General features: G+C 37.5%; 1 protein-coding gene across 1 annotated transcript in view; it reads right to left on the reverse strand.

The window, feature by feature from the left end:
* The window catches only part of LOC124171642 (MAM and LDL-receptor class A domain-containing protein 1-like), a 66,497-nt gene extending 52,031 nt beyond the window's left edge, over positions 1 to 14,466 (reverse strand). Inside the window, exon 1 of the mRNA XM_046550854.1 lies at positions 14,411 to 14,466. The gene's annotated coding sequence lies outside the window, so the exon portion shown is untranslated. The remainder of the gene's footprint in view (positions 1 to 14,410) is intronic.

Below are 14,466 nucleotides of genomic sequence, written 5' to 3' on the forward strand. Positions count from 1 at the left end.
CATCTTGACTGTCCAAAGTGGATCCAATAGCAATGTATTCGGGCCATAAACGCTTCACTGCACTGAACTTTTCGTGCACACTAGATAAAACATATGCCACTCAATATTTGTGGTCTTCCTGTCACCTTAGTCACGGCGTCTGATGTTGTCAATGCTTAACTCTACCTGAGCTGAGTGGCGCAATTGTAACTGGGTCATTCTTGTCGAATTCCCTTCCCGCGCTTATTTCTTCCCTCTGGGCCTCCCCTCCCCTCGTCGCGTCTGTGCTGTTGAATTACACTGACCCAAATTCTCACACCTGGCTTTCATGGGGTCCCTTTGGGGCTCGGGGATTTGGGCGAAACTTTGATGAAAATTACTCATGCGCAAAGGATACCAAGTTGATTTACTAAAAGATCGCATCTTGAACCAAAATCAACTGGAAAAACAACCGATTTTTCTTTACTTCCTCCCTCCTTAGAGCAAATTACTCATCATTCCGGGTATTTGCATGTTTTTTTTGGCTCTTTAGCTCAGAGTATCCAAATGATTATGCAAATGCCTTCCTGACACAGGCCAAAGTCCACTGAAAGCATATAATCACCGAGGTTGGATCAGTAGCCTTACAATTATTTTGCAAGTTACTGAGAGCAACAGTTTTCTACAGAAATTCATATAACCCGAATAATATTTTCAAAATCACTCTGAAGTACCTTGTATGCTTTCCAAACGATATTTTTCCAGGGAGTTTCTGGATTTGACTGCTTTCATATATTTATGATTTCAGTTAAAAAAGTTTCTGTAAAATTACAAGCATAACCAGGATATGTAACCAGGATTTATGCCTCGCATGAACTTGAGTGGACACATTACTTTCTCATAAAAATAATGGGGGATACCATGCTTCTAAAACTAGATAGCCAATCTCTGCACTGTGGATATTTACGATGATTTAAGGAGCAATAATTTGCAGAGATTGATCTAAACACGTTCATATTTTTCTCTTTTGTTTGGGTAAAGTGAGTTTTCAAACAATTAGCTTAGAAAATTTTCAATTCAGCCCACATTGTTTGGCTAAAACGAGAATTTACGGGGGAGGAGAAAAAAGCTGCCGTCTACTTGAGATGCTCAAAATAGTGAATGAGGAAAAGCATAGGATCAAATTGGAAAGACATGTAAAACAAAATTTAGTTGGAAAAAATGATCACTAAGGACAAGTAGTTCTCCTTATTGAACAGGGCCATACCAAATATATTAGAGCCCTTCCCGTAAAAGTTATGTATTTTTAAAAATCAAATAAAATAAAAATATGTTAAAGAATTATGTTTCAAAGGTTTGTTATAATGTTGTCAAATGTTTTACTCGTATTTTCATGTTACCACCAGGCCAATGGCTTTCAAGTAACATCATAATTATAATTATAAAAAATTCGAGGAAAACTTTGCGAGGCTCAATCAACCAAATGCTGAGAAAAGAGCACGGGATGGTAGTCCTAACAATGTAATGGTAATTCTGTATAGAAGTACATCGTTTATTTGCTTAGAAAAAAATGCAAAATACTTTCTCCGAAAATCATAGGAATTATTTTCTTAGATTTTCATTTCATTCATTATACTGTCAGTAATAAGTTTAGGTATTAATGTTTCTAAATTCAAAAGCTTCTAAAATTTTCAGGATAAATTTTAAGTTACTAAAATTTACTAAAACATTACTCAATGGGTAGTTTAATATCTCCAATTACTGTCTTAGGAAAGAATGGCCTATCCACCATTTTGTTTTACCTTTTGAGGCGAGAGAAGGCAATCAACGATTTTGTCAATCACGGTCCGCGTAATAATCTTTTTCTTCTAAATTTTGGCAACAGAATATATGCCGCCCGATTTCATTTCCCAATCGCTTGTCATGACGGTTTTGTGATAAACTGGCTGATGAAGATACATATTCCAAGAAACTGCGCTAAAAATTAGTTCTGCGTTTTGCAAATGTTCACATTTTCAAAAATTTAATATAAATTACTCCATAACTAAACTTAAAAGCCTTTATTCCTATCAATTAGGCCAATCGAAACTTAAAAAATAATGCAATAACGTAGTTTTGACTTTTTTTATATAGTTAGGACAGCTGCATGGAGTATAAATTCAGTTTTGAAGACCCTAAAGACCTTTGTGAAGGCTGTGGAGTGTAAAATTTCCGTGTTTTGTACTTTATGCTTGTCTCCCTCAAAATATTCAGGATTTGGGACCTCACCTTTCTTATGAATTATTCAAATTATATTCTTAGTTCCTGAGATAATAACGGAGAGCTCCTGAGTCTTTCTTCAAATTGATCCATTTATAACAGCATTTGACATGACATCGAGACCTATGGGGTTATCATAAGTAATGCATTTATGTAACAAATCATATTATTTTCTACGGCATACATTTTTTATTCTAAATTTCTTCTGTGGTTTCTTATTATATAAAAATTCGAGTTTTGTCAGGAAATGGCATTTTAAAAGGTTGTGACGAGTGACTTGGAGCATGATATTGACGAAGTGTGGATAGAGGGTCGTGCGCACAGCTACGGACTGCAATTTGAAGAGAGAAAGCGCGAAGGATTTAAGTAATTCAAAAATTCATTAAAAAGCTTGCCACCAACATTAAATTTATTCATCGTTCATAGTACTGGATTCCTAAGATTGGTATCATTTAGCCCAGTGTGCCTGCATTACCTTTATTTCTAAGGCTGGGTATCAATCAATACGTAGCTAGGGTAACAGTATGGAAAGGTTGACAATTTGATATCTGTTTTTCCCCACGGTTCATTACACTGGGGAAAATTTTGTGACTTATGTTCTGTTGAATTCAATTTTTGAGCTAGTTTACGGTAAAATAGGCATGCTGGTTTCAAAACTGTAGTTTCTTCCACCACGTCAAATCTTGTCACTATTCCTTGTGCAATTGTGACCACTGCGTCGGCCACACGAAGTATCATTGCTCTCCAATTGGCTGACATTAACCTTATGCGACTATTGCCGAGTGACAGTCTCCGTAGGAGCTCCAGAGAAAGGTGCATAGTTGTCTAGTTATGAAGGAGATATTTTATTGAGACGCAGGCAGTTAGTCCAAAGTTTGCTCAAAAGTGAGCTTCAGTGTTGAGCGTGTGGCATACACTAATATTTTGTTGTCAATTCATACGCATCGGTAAACCTTTTATTAGATCGCCTTTAAATTTCGGTTGAATATTGCTAAAAATGATATTCATCGTTGGTTATTGTCAGGCATTATGAAATGTAACTATATCAAAATTGAAGGGCAGAGGTTCCTAGACTAGATTCTTACGTGGATTGCGAGTTTCGTTTTCAAGTTTTCATATACATCCATATGAACTACTGAAAATTTTCCTGTCTTCAATTTGTTAGCTCCAATATGGAAAAATGCCGCTCCATTACGCTTGGATCTTCGGATTTCCTGCCTGGGCTAGCCAGCGTCAAAAGACAAACGGCATTTCACTCTTCAGGGCCCCTCGAAATGTGAAAATGCGGTACGTTAAGAGTTAACGAACCTAGAGGAAGAGAACACGATTCGTTTCTACTTGGTACGCCCCTGATTTGGTAAGAGCCCAAAGATCATTCATCTTGTTGCTTTAAATAGAAAAAAGTCTATACACAAAAAAATCAAATATAAAATATAGTATCCTATTTAATCATCATATGTACGTTCAGTGCTTCATTTAGCTTAAATTCCTGAGCCTGTTATCAAAGTATCTTTTTGCAAACGCTAGAATACGAATCTGGTGAAGGTCTAAGTGACCCCAATAACGAAGATAATGATATTGAAGATGATTCCTTTCGTAAGGGATTTGATCAGTACGAGTGGAATGATTTGGTACGAGAGTTGAGTCTCTCTCTAATAAATTGTCACAGATAAACGTCCACAGATTTAGCACTCCAGAAAATATCTAAAAGCAAAAATATTTACCTTAATATTTTTGCTTTTAGATAATATGTATTTAAGTCTGCGTATGTTTGATAAGAAAATCACTTTTTGATTGATCACAATTTTTACTTACAGTTATTGTGTATTACCCTTGTATAAATTCAATCATTCTCTAATAGCAGCATAGAAGGTCAGATTTCCCTTTAAATTCCTTTATATGCAAATTTTGTATGACACATGAGACCAGAGGAAGATATCCTGTAGCTTGAAAAATTGACGTGATAGATAAAAACTGAGGTTAATTTTTTTATCCAGAGCCCAAAATTTGTCAAAAACAAGTCTCATATCTAAGATAACAAATTGGTTGTTCCGCAGTGGTTCCGATTGATTCAAGGCACTCGTTGGTACAAATTAAATTCACCCTTTAAATAAGGTAAAGCCTAAGAAGCATCTCAAATATTTTACATGTTAATTATCTCGAGGATAGTGTTTCCACAGAAACTTTTCCTTTCTCCACTGCCTCAAATTAAGAACATTAATTTCGTATAGAATGCAACATGGCTCTTCTTTATACATTTCATTTACTCCTTAGTCAAAATGCTAATATGAAATTACCGTGGACATTTCATCCATATCAATTTCATCCAAACATGATTACCCTATATCAATGAGTCTTTGAGTCAGTTATAAAACTTCAAATGTAACAAAGTACACTTTAAAATGCTCGCAGGCAAGAGATCTATATATATATGTGTGTATAAAATAGGATGCTTGTTTGTAAGTCCGCTATTCATTTCCATACAGCTGCACAGATTGCAACCAAAGCTATTACGTAGGTGCATCTCATGCTCCCAAAGTCCGTAGTGCTACTTCTGGTTGTGCCTGACGCTTCCTTTGCGTCGTTTTATCATTACCGATTTTCACGCTAGGTACGTCCAACAACTTCTGTGGTTGGACATCCTGCCGGGTAGGAACACCTCTTCACATGCCCAAAAGGAAAACATAACTCAAACGAATCTATTCTTAACTTATGCTAACCTTTTTGCTTCTCTTATAACTTCTATAACGGCTTATAACTCTTCATGCTAACCTTTTTGCTGGGGTATGCGTTCACACGACGTTTGTGGCCTACGCACGTACGGACACGCATTACGATCACTGTTTTGGAGAGAGGTACATGCCGCTCTCATGCGTGGTAGACGGAAATCATGTTTCCGAATTTTTGCTGTTATATATGTTAACCATCATCATACCTGGTTTGTTCGTTTACCTAAAAATCCTGCTAAAAGACCATCAATCCAAGTTCCAAGCTTCCCACTCCCCTGGGTACCATCCTTCCCGAGCAACATTGGGTGGTTTGCAAGTCTTTTTAAAAAGAAAATATTGGGACGTACGAGTGGCATATTTTGATCTCGGGTCGAGTATCGAGTTGGGTTGAAAACTACTCTCGAGTATCGAGTCCAGCATGGTAAATTTTGGACCAGTAGGGGCTTTCTCTAACTCGTTAACGAATTGTTGTTAACGGATTGTTAACGAAAGTCCTCTCTTGCAACGACACCCTCTTATCGAAAGTGTGTTTCTGTATCTCACATTAACGACAGCTCGTCGTTGCAAAGCAAGACCACGGCTTGTCGATAGCAAACAATACACCGTCGGCGCCTGCGAGTGAGGCTAGAATTTTCAACCAATCACAATGCCTAGATTTATTCGTTTGGTAGCATCAAGAAGCAGTGCCTAACTACGGTAACTAATAAACGATAAATAGTCACCATAAATAAACAAGAAGCTGCTAAAGAACGGTGGATTCGGAAAAGAATAATAAATGATGGAGAAAACTGATGAGTATTATTTTAGTAGTGGATTCATTTACTGTTTTTATGATGTGTCGTAATATATTTCCATGAAGAACGAAATAAAATAAAATATGGGGGAAATTAGTGTAAATAAGCATGTATATTCAAGGATTCAACATTCGTCGATGGAAGAATATCGGCAACTTTTGGTGCATTTTGTATCGTAATTTTCAAGTACAATTATCTTGAAGAGGACTTTGTCAGCTACTTACTCGTTCACCTATGCCTATAATAATTTTACTCTCGTGATAATACTAGTGACAAAATTATTTTTATTAGTATTGTAACAATGTAAATTTCGGAGTGCATCTTCAGCCACGGCTTGTTTACATCGTTTGCCTTATTTCCGCTATGAGTCCACAACTTCCGCAGTGGTAGTTATTCAATTAGAAAAACTTATTGACGCTTTCATCATATTTCGGGATGTTTGAAATCAATTCGTTGATAAAAAATGCCGAGATTACGCGGATGCCATGGAAGGAATCATCGCGAGTGTTATGATTGTGAACTCGTGTCACTTACTCGTGTCTTGAGTAAAGATTACGGAAGTGTTAATGTTGTTGGTGTTGTTGCTACTTATAATTATATTCTACGCAAAGCGAAGATAAGCACATTAAAGTAAACATAGAAAAAATGTGCATTTAAGGAAATAATATAAATATTTTCAGAGTCACTCACCATGTTGAGGCATCGCTTTACTGATTGAACTCGCACAAAAGCAAAACGTAGCAAAGGTTAATCGTTGGTAGCCACAATTAGGCATAGAAAATCACTGCAATCAGCAACTGCAAATGATACTAAAATAAGTGTATGCATGTACCCATCAAAACACGGGCATATTTTTCGATGGGACTTAGTTTATCTGCATTGCAAAAGTTAAAAGTGACGACTAATGAGTAAAAGAGGGAAACCGTTATTTTTTTCGTGAACGGTGGCTTTAGAAAGGCGTCAAAGATCCGTCAGTGTTAGGGCCATATCGGGGGTTATTCAACAGGTTGTTCCGAATTAAATATCCTTCGAAAATTAGGATTCTGAGTATTCCTAAGTCGTCTTCTCTGCACTAGATGCTTGATTACATTTGCTCTTTCCTCAAGAGTGATTGGCTCCCTACCTAAAAAGTGAAGTCCCATCAATCGAGCCGAAAGAAACTACCGACTATAAATAATCGAAGCACCATAATTGGAATGTGTAAATATTATTTTTACACAAATTATCTACTTCAAACAGCATGTTTACTCCCCCGAAAAAACTAATATCTCTATTGCCACTTTTGATAATCATTGATTACTGCAAAACGTTTTAATGCTTTCCACCTCCTTCGCAAAAGTGTTCCTATAATTTTTCAAGTAAAAATACCTTAATCGCTGTGTTGTAGCAGAATTAAAACTTTAAAACCGATACCGAAAAGCATTATGGCGGGAGTCGATAAGCTTAAGACGTGCCCTCAAGCACCCGGATAAGCTATCGACATTTTTCGTTAGTGCCACCGAGAAAATATCGTTAAGCAAGCGTAGAGAAAACCAATTGCCATTGGTTGAGATTTTCGATAAGCTAACGACGTAGCAACGTCGATAAGACTTGCTATCGAGTTAGAGAAAGCCCCTACAGGCAATACAACAATGCATTCTCCAACTCATTCTAATTATTCCCATCCCATTGAGAATTTTCTGTTCTGAATCCTTAGCCTGATGTAACAAGGAAATGATAATCATGAACGTTGATGGTAACTGTCTCAAAATCGGGAGAAACCGGTATTGTCTGCCTATGCTTTTAAGTTTTTTTTTCTTTCTCTCAGATATCATAACGATTTGAGCCTATTCTCTCTCCGTTTGAATAAAGAAAGTAGGGTAAGGTACAAAAGTATCACATAAGAAAGTATCAGCGATGCAGCAGTCCACTCGGATTACTCCGAATACGCCGCCGGGTCGGAAGACAGTAGGCCGCCGCGGCCAACGAAAAGGTATTTGGCGCCCACGTCGACGACTATAGAGGCTGACTGCTACGTATCCAGCAAGCTGAAATTTCCGGGCCAAGGCATTACAACGGCGTATGGACTTCAAAAGCGATTTCATTACTTGGATTTCATGACTTCCTGTCGGCAAACTTTGGAACTTACTCCCTCGACAGCTCTGTAACCGACACTACTTGACTCAGCATTCGTATTGCTACTCGAAACACTCGAGTGGAGTATCAACTACTCGACTCGACTCGAAATTTGAGTACTCGCTCATCCCTAAAAAATAAATTTACGTGGTGCTTTTTGGAAGTAGCCATGGGGTGATGGGGTGCTGGCTCTTTGAGATTCTTCCATGCATGATTGGATTTCAAGGCTGCCTGATTTGTCTTGCGGTCGGCCGGTCGCTCGCGGAAGCGGCAGATTTGTGCACCCGCAAAACCAATGCCATGGACAAGAACTCGGCGCATGCCCTGATTTCGCACGTCGCGATTGGAGGAGTCTAAGGAAACGTGCTGAAGCATGGAATAATCGTGCAAAAAATGGCCAACGTTTTTATCCAATGGAAAGCAATTCTCAGCCGTTGACCTTGCTTTCAAGGAGAAGTATGCTGAACTCCAGGAAAGACACCCATAGCAGGATCATTGTAATAGCTATCTCTAAGAGCGTGATCGAACTACGTGATTGGAGAACAGTTCAATCGTTCGTTAGTGACAGCTAGTTTATCCACTCCTGTATTCTGTCATAGAGTTAAAGAATTCTTGAGCGGGAAAGAAATGTAAGCCATGAAATTGTGCAGAAATGGGAAGAAAAATTGCACATTCTTTTCGGATCTTGCTATTTTCGTGATTTCGGTTTTTTTCCGGGGATATATACTATGGTTACATTAAATTGTGCTAGAGGATCGTTTTTTTTGGGGCACAGAGATCATTCTTAAAATATATTAACCGTGTATTTACGTAAGGTTAGTGCAGTTATTAGCCGTGAAGTCCCTCTCAATCCATAGATAAGTTTAATTAGATTTTAACCAGAATATCTTTCGCGTTTTACTCCGCGTTCGTTCATGGGCAACCTTCCTTAACCTCTAATGTTTTTATTTATTCCTTCACGCCAATATTATTACCTAACCAGTAAAACTCTTACCGATCAATATTTCTTAATTTTAAAGGTATACGTAAGACGCGTTTTATGTATTGTTTTCATTTCAATGGGACCACTAGAGATATATTTTCCCTCATTCTAAAACGAAGCTGCTGTTAATTCTATAGCCAAGAGTGATCTAGAAATATTTTTTTTGAATTATTATTTCTTTGTAATTACATGCAAAGATAAATTTTAAACAATGGACAGCATAAAGTGATTTCAATGTCAAAAAGTTTAATTAAAAGTATTGGGAGCAGTTAAAGAATAATAATAAGGGCAATTATGATGGCCTATGTACAATCAATTTCAATAGCCGGTCCCCACGGCCAGCGCGAACAACTATGTTTTCGCTGAGCTAGAGCTTCGTGTATTGCCTATGCCTTCTGTGTCTTGAAAGGACCAGTTTGAATTACTCTCACCGGCCGCGTTAAGTCCTACCGAGGCATTCTTCACTATTCCTAAATTCTTCGCGACTTTCCCGACTCCCAGTGGCAGAACACAAGGCGAAGCATAAGTTCTCAGTCATGCGATTCTCACCTTGATAGTATTCTGAGATAGATAGTTTGAGTAGTCTGGCTTGTACTAAAAATATCAAGTCGTCACCACAACGCACAAATAAGGAAGAAATGAAAATCGGAACTTACGTCTGAAAGAGGATTCCAAAAGTTGTCGACAAATAGCCTTCTCGATTATGCTTTAAGCACATGATTACCAAACACCATCAATGCATACTGCTCTGTTTTTAATTATTTTAGACACTCTTTCACGGCACTCTGTTAGGCACGGACGAAATGGACGAGGACACAAGGATAAAGGGAAAGATACACACTCATGTGATAGCAGGAAAGAGACAGGAACATACGTTTCGGGGCACGCTGAGCCCAAGTGAAATAAGCCAATATGGCCGATACACTACTTCATTCATTCACGCGACGCCTTAAGCGCAAACATACAAATAAACTCAGAGGTAAGGAAAGAGGAATAAAAAGTACTAATGTGCGCTAAATTATCATGTTTACTTCGGCATGTTCATTCCAATTGTAACATTTCCCTCAGCAAATATTTGAATAATATATTCCAGATAAAAGTAATCAACCCTCATCAAAAGTACTAATACCCAAGTTACTGTTATAAATATATTTTTGATAATTAACAAGCCATTGGAAGCATTAATTACACGATTTATTTGCCAATTTCTTACCATTTTAAGGAACATTTCTTTTACTTTTTTCCCCTTTCATTGAGAGGTAAAACTAAGTCTTTCCCCTTTTTTATTTCTTTTTTTGTGCTAGAATCAGTCGTAATTGGCACCTTGTGACAGGCATGTCAATGCATGTGTTATTAACCTGTGTCAGTGTTGCAGGTGAACAAATGCTAATCATATTACTGCGAACACAAACTACACATGCATGATATTCATTCGATAAAAATATACCGTGTTGGGTACCTGATGACTATTTCTACGCAATTGATACAATCTATATTTATTAGCGGCCAAATATACTAATATGCTAACTATGCTAATATTTTGGATGTAGCGCTTTACGGTGCGGAAACCTAGACACCGAAGAATGAGGGACAAGAAAAGAATGAAGGCATCCTAGACATGAGTATAACTAAGAACGGAGAAAGTTAGATGGACGGAGAGGAAAAGAGATGAAGTTCTATCCATAGTGGAAAGATTTGAGGTAAAGGGGGAGGGGAAGGATGAAGGTAAGGATATGGATAGAATTAAAGGGCCTAATGCGAATGGGCGTTACTGTTAATTAAAGTGGTAAGTTCGAGATGGGAGGGGCGCAGGCGGGGTGATTCGTTAAATCTTCCATGTAATCCAAAAGTATTAGGATACCTTTAATTATAATCAAATATACTGCCTTTTTCATTTCAGAAGATCAGGCAAATTTTGTTTTTTCCATGTCTGACATAAAATGGTTAACTCGCAACCATGATGCAACGCTGATGTTGCTTGCACCATTTTTCTTTAAAAAACACTAAAAAATACTTATGTAAGAATATTCCTGAGAAAGAAAAGGACAACTCATTAAAAGAAAAGCACTACGCATTGTGGTCTAAAAGCGTGCTATTTACTCAATGCCCATAAATATCCCGCTACTTCTTTCAGTGAAAAATTATATTTATCCTAAAAGCAATTCAAGCCATTCCGATAGCTCATCTGAAAAATATAATGCAAAAATTCTATTCTCTCGTAAAAAAATTGCCTTACCGGTAGTTTTTGCCAGGTAAAAAACTAAAACACTTCTTATTTTTTATTTGTAGGATGGGAATAAGTTGTGGTATTGAAAATGTATGCACTATTTGTATTCCGAATAAAATTAAACTTGTGGAGTAACTGCTATTTCACTTATAAATGTTGAAAATAGCTGAAAACCCTTCGCCGCCGACACAGGTGAACCCGATCACGGATGGTAACCGCGACGGAAACGACAATATTAGCATTGGCGTACGTATTTATGTATTTTTCACAAGACGATGTGGAGAAACATATTGGAGACTTATGCTCAAAAAGCTTTAAAATTTTATTTCTGCTATATGTGCTGTACAAAGTTTACCCAATTCTCTCAGCTCTGATATTCCTCTCTCTTCCTCGCACGATGGGTTACTTGCAAAAACCTCTAATTCTTTTCCGCTTTCTTCGATGATGACATTGTTTAGTTAGGTGAGGGGAGGGTTTACGGGGCCTTCCTACCTCTGAAATCGTACTTGGGGTACTAGGCGAGGGTTAAAGTAGTCAAGTTACACCATTTGCACGACCCGTTTGAGTCAATTCGATCCTCGGTGGACTAGGACCGCGTAAGCAATACGCGAAGGTGGACTTCGGAAAATAACGGAGACGGCTGCGCCGGGTTTGCAGACCGACTTTTTAAATTGATTGTACTTTTTCCACAAAAAAATGAGAAAATACACTTCCTTTCTTGAAATAATGAGTCAACCGATTGGGCAGATGGCAATAGAAAAGGCTGAAGACTGTCATTTTGGCCATTGCAAAATAACCTCCTAATGGGATAAAACATTTTCAGTTAAAAGTAAACGAATTATTAGTTATAGAAGTAGTATCCAGTGTTCAAATCACATAGTATTTTCGTCATTTTGTTTTAGATCATAATTTCATTGCAAGCATTTGAATAGTTCCGAAAAAATAAAAATGTGTATCATCTAAGAAAATACCGTCGAGAGCACATTTACATATTTTTAAATATAAGTTAATTGGTTCCATGTTAACATGAATGCGGTTCATACATGCATTGAAAAAATAATTCTTTCTTCGACGGAAACCGGCACCTGTGCCTTTTTACGTGATTTTACATTTTGTTTACGTGAAGCAAATTTTACGAGAAAAATCCAAACGCTATCCCTCATATAACCAATAGTTATCTGGAGTGTAATTATGCAGTAACAGAAAGCCTTAGTAGTATAAGAATTCACAAATTAAGACGGCAGAATAAAAAAACACTGGTTCTAAGACATCAATTTTATCTCTTTCATGATGATAGATAATAAAAATCATTTGAATATGCCAGAAGGCCAAGAAGCTCAGTTTTACACTCGAGGGGCACTAACATCATTTAAATGAGGAAATAAACAAAGAAGCAGCCTATGTTTAAATTGATCCCATGAATATCAATATGATGCAAGAAATTTCTCATTTCAAGAAAACTAGCGATGAATGAGCGGAACTTGATCATTTTTCATTCAATGAGTACTATTTATATTTTTTAAAGAATTGAGACTTTTTCATAATTATTAATTTATGCTGAAATACAATCTTTCAGCAACGATATGTATGGGAAGTGAAATTGGAATTAAGGGTGAGGATAATCGGAATCCAAAGGTTAAGTGAGAGTTGCCATTAATCTTTTTACAAAGATCCGTCCCTGTTTAAATTAAGGGAATAACGATCCATATTCCGTTACGGTCATTGACTGAAGTTATCGATCTTGGCACTTCCCTTGTGTTCAGGATTACCACTTGTCACTTGGGTGAGAAAGGGAGCGATTCGATAAAATTTTCACGAATGCATGAGGTGGCAGCGCTAGGCAAGGAAGGCCATGACATCCTTCAACTCGAGTTACCCGAGCGGGCGAATCTTTGGCGCGCAAGTTGAGTTCGCGGCTCTGTGCTGACCAGAGCGTTTCCATCCTTCCGCGCAATCCCTCTCCAGCCTTGCTCCCTCTTCATACAGTTACCCTAGGTTCCGCGATTCAAAGTAGTGATGAAATTTGGACGCCATTGACATGAGTGAAATTTCCTTTTCGCGTTACACATAAAGACACAATGATATTAACAGACGATTCGGAATGTGTTATGTTTTTTAATGATGCCGTAGGTTAACTTTTTTGAAAAAAAAATCGGTAATATTTTCAGCAAACACAAATAACTTCACTGTTTTATTCCTAGTAAATAAGATATTTATTTTCTGCACAATCTTCGAAGAAAAAAAATTTCTTTGTACAAAATTTAGTAATTATTAGTTTCTCGCCAAATGTGTAACTTGAAGATTAGAAAAAGTCGTATTTTACCACTTAAATCACCATTTATCCCCAATAACTTGATTCATTAATTTACCGTGACTTAATACCTAATATGCCTTTACGTGTATGCCTTAATTAAAATATATCTCAATCTCTTAGTAGCCCTACCAATTGAATGTACATATCGTTATAACAGGCTTATTCTTGGAATTTCACGGCACAGTGGACATTCCGCACGATCTCCAATTCTTGTGCTACAAAATAATTTTATCCCCTAATTAATATTTCATGCACATATATCACCTTGGCCACACTATACATCATGTGATATCTTGATGTCGCTGCACATATAGCAGGTTACTAGTGGCTAAATGCTGCAAATATATCATGTAATACTATAAAGATATCGCAAGTTGACGGTACTTGTCCGGAAAATAAAACGTTGTAGAAGACTACAAATGTCGTGATTGAAGATAGGGAATAAAATCCACGTATTCATATAATCGACCATGATTTCGTCGTAGAATGTCACCCTTAGTATAGACATGAGGTAGCAAACCCTTAAGTGTGTACATATATGATTGTGTTTTTGCACCTAATTATGGCGCTCAATGTCGAAGTTAAGGTCGGTTAGATAAATTATGCGCACATAATGGAATCAATGACGGCTTAGCACTTTTCCACACAACGTTTATTCAACTCTAGATGTTTCGACACTTCATATGTCTTTATTAAGGGTACAACTCCATTTTCAAGGGATATATACCCTTGGGAATGGCATATTACGTGTCGGGACCGGTCGGATAAAATAAACGTTTTGTTTAAAATTACTAAGTCCTCATTACTCCCATTAACATGTCGATATTCCAAATTGTAGTCCCAGCGCCGATTGACATTCTGTGGAGTTACGAAGTCACTTTTCAGTAACAGATTTTAAGGAAATTCTACCATGTCACACCTGGGACGGCTAGAATGTATTATAATTGAATGTAGTGAACTAGAAAGTTGAGGCTGGAGCCGCTACACGTGTGAGGGAGTATAGATAGTCGCGGGGCGGGGAGAGCCTCTTACCTGATGACGGCCGGTTGAGACGGGCGGAGACGCGCTGCCGCTTTGCGGGCTGGTGG

This window comes from Ischnura elegans, chromosome X (assembly GCF_921293095.1).
Source record: "Ischnura elegans chromosome X, ioIscEleg1.1, whole genome shotgun sequence".
Taxonomy (NCBI): domain Eukaryota; kingdom Metazoa; phylum Arthropoda; class Insecta; order Odonata; family Coenagrionidae; genus Ischnura; species Ischnura elegans.